The sequence below is a fragment of the Geospiza fortis genome, unplaced genomic scaffold (assembly GCF_000277835.1).
Source record: "Geospiza fortis unplaced genomic scaffold, GeoFor_1.0 scaffold8, whole genome shotgun sequence".
Taxonomy (NCBI): Eukaryota; Metazoa; Chordata; class Aves; order Passeriformes; family Thraupidae; genus Geospiza; species Geospiza fortis.
Window position 1 is genome coordinate 1,254,504 of NW_005054414.1, and position 3,290 is coordinate 1,257,793.

General features: G+C 48.9%; 1 protein-coding gene across 1 annotated transcript in view; it reads left to right on the plus strand.

Moving 5' to 3' along the window:
- The window catches only part of TRIM24 (tripartite motif containing 24), a 39,615-nt gene that overhangs the window by 36,117 nt on the left and 208 nt on the right, over window positions 1-3,290 (plus strand). The gene's annotated exons all lie outside the window — the stretch shown is intronic.

Below are 3,290 nucleotides of genomic sequence, written 5' to 3' on the forward strand. Positions count from 1 at the left end.
GGGCGCGGATCCGCCGGGATTCATGGGCGGGGCGGGGCTGGCACAGGTGCGATGGGAACGGGCTGTGGGTACCGGCCCTCGGGCAGCGCGGAGCTCGCTTCTAACGCCTCTGCTCGTCCTTCCTTTTCTCCCTTTTCCTTTTGTTCTCCCCCCTCCTTTTTCTTTCCGTTTTCTCCTATATGGAAAATCACTCTATGCAAAGCCGGTGTCCATAAAGGAGAGAAAAAAAGCCCCGCCACTTTATTTATTAAAAACCCTTCAAGCCAGGCTGTTTTTCCATGCTTTCTGTTCTAATCTAAAAGATTTATAAGCTTTACTAGAAAAGAGTTCAAAACCACAGCAAAATACCAAGAATCCAATTATATCAGCAAAATAACTTATTTTTCTCATGCACCCCATCACAGGTCCTGGTGGGACCATCAAGTGCTAAGGATGCAGTATGGAGCAGGGAAAAAATTAGGATCATTTCTCTTCTCCAATTCCTGTGTTCTCAGTGAGGTTAGGAAAAACAAGGGGAATTCAGTTTACACAAGAAGATTGGAGTCTTGTTTTTAGTGACTGGCAGACAACACTCGTAGGGAAACACATTTCCACCTCTCTCAGCACAGGCAAACCACAAACAGCAGGATGGAATCTTGGAACAGAAATTATCAGGTGCTTTTTCCCAAGGTAGCATCTCCCCAGACAGCAGCCAGTGTAAGCACAGCTCACAGGAGAGGAGGGGAGGATTTCTCTTGTGAAAAATGCCAATCACTTGCTTTTAGAATTTTAAAAGTTTAATAGCAATAAAATGGTTATAAAAATAGTAATATAATTAGAGTAATAAAAATTTGGACAATTAGGATTTAGGACAATACGAGACAATAAGAACAAAATGTTACTGACAGTCCAGGTACCTCTTTCTGGGCAAAATAAGCCCAAAAAAGGACCCATGTTAACACAGGATTAACCCTTAAAAGCAACAGCCTGTTGCATATTCATACACCTCATACATGATGCATAAATTCCATTCAAACACAGGATTCTGTCTGGTCAGTGTCAGCTTCTTCCTCTGAATCCTAACAGCGCCTTCGGGGCTGAGTGAGGCGGGAAGAACTCGATAAGAGAGCAATAAATTCTTTTTGTCTGAAAGATTTAGGTGTCCTGTGGCTGCTATCTCAGTGTGAGTACTTTCTTTAAAAAAAGTATCTTGCATAGCATAGTTTCTATTTTAACATTTTTATAACCTAAAACTATAACACACTACTTAAGAATTAATACAGCATAACTTTCTAACACAACACATATAATATTCATTTTAATATTTGCGAAAAGCCAATCATAAAACACACATTTTTCAAGTCTCTTCTCCTGGGATAGATGTTGTCCCTGTTTCCCTGCCTTTCACATCGTCCACAGCAAATTGTCCTTATGGGTAACATGTAAGAAAAGAAAAATTCCAAGTGAAATTTGCCAGGACGACAGCCCTGGGACAGACATTGTCCCTGCCGTGCTCCTGCTCTTTTCAGAGTAGCCAGGAGCCCCCAAATTAGCACAAAGAGCCACCCTCAGTACCACAGTTATTGACACCTCAGCTCTTGGCTGCAAAGAAGTGTCCTGGAAGCCCCAGCAGGAGCACAACCCTCAGCACAGGTCCCTTTGCACAGTCCAGCTGCACACAAAGCACACACTCAAACTCCTCCCTCCAAACTCAGGTGCCTTGTGGATGCCAAAGAAAAAGGAATTCCAATCCAACTGGGATTTCCTCCCCTTCCCCGCCTGCAGGGCACAGCTGGACAAGGGCAGCACTCCCTCCCTGGCCTGCTGGGTTCAGTCTGACTGCTCCAAGCTCTGCCCCACTGTGGAATTACAGATGAAATATTACACATACAGCAAACCCTTCTTGAATTAAAAAGATAACACTTCACTCAACTGGAGAAAAAAGAGTGAGATCTGCTATATTTCCCTAAGCCAGGCAACACAATTCAAGACAAACAAAAAAGCCTTTTCAGTTTGGGTCAAAAAGAACCTTTCATTCCACTTTTTCACCATTTTCAACAGTCTACCATATTCATTTTGTCTCTCTTCAAACAAAAAGCCAATTCAGCTTTGAGAACTGCATATTCTGGTGTCTCAAGCTACCACATAAATGCATTTCTCTTCCTCTGTGCCCCAAATATATCCTAGAATAGAACCATCCAAACTCACTTTTCCTGGGAACCTGCAGAATTCTGTGTCAGCAGCTCAGCACTGCCTGATGAAAATCCCACAGATTTCCAGTGGGTTCTGCCTGCCTGGATTTCCAATTTCCTGCCCTGGCATCTGGGGCAGTTGTTTCCACTGGGCAGGACAGGGAGGGGCTCGCTCACACCTTGTCTCTCCCTGAGCTGCCATCGAAGCCTTTGGGTGCTGCTGTGTCAGCCCCAGGCCCTAAAGCAGCATTTCCTTCCTTCCACCCTTCCAGAGCTGCCCCACAGTGCCCCCCCTGACCAAACCCCACAGCCCTGGTTTGCTGGCTTGTTCCCAGCCCTAAGGGATTTCACTGAAACTAGGGCTGAAAGGCTTCCTCAGAAGGAAGAACATTTAAGTGTGTCTGAGCAATCCCTCAGGTCCATCCCTTTCTCTCCCTGCCTTTTGCTCATCTCCTGCTCATCCATACAGCCCGTGTCCCCACGCAGCGCCCACCTGGCCGGTTCCTTCAGGTGGTCCCACAGAATTCCCAGCAAACAGGAGATCCACATCTCCCTCACCCTGCCCCTGCTCTGGGGGTCACAGAGAGCACATCTGGAATGCTCAAAAACTGCTCAGCTTTGCTGCTTCCAGGACTTTCACACCCAGAGAACTGAGCATTCCCAGATATAAACACCGCATTTGATACAAATCTGACAGAGATTTGATTTGGCTGTCAGCGCTATGGCTGGTTCCACACAGACACACGAGGCTGCTGCCATTTCAGCAGCTCCCGGGGACAGGGACACCCCCCACACCTCCCAGCTCCCCAGCCCGAGTCCGCCCAGCACTCCCAGGGAGCGGCTGGCAGCGGGAATTCTCCCTGCTGGCCCTGCCTGGCAAACCCTGCCCGCAGCTCCGGCCGCCACCTCGCACCTCCTGCGAGAGAGGAGCTGCATCCCTGCCTCCTGCTGCCTGCTGCCGGCGCCGCTGGGCCACAGCCCGCGTCCCCACAGAGTCCGCGTCCCCACAGAGTCCGCGTCCCCACAGAGCCCGTGTCCCCACAGTTCGTGTCCCCACAGCCCGTGTCCCCACAGAGCCCGTGTCCCCGCAGCCCGTCTCCCCACAGCCCGTGTCCCCGC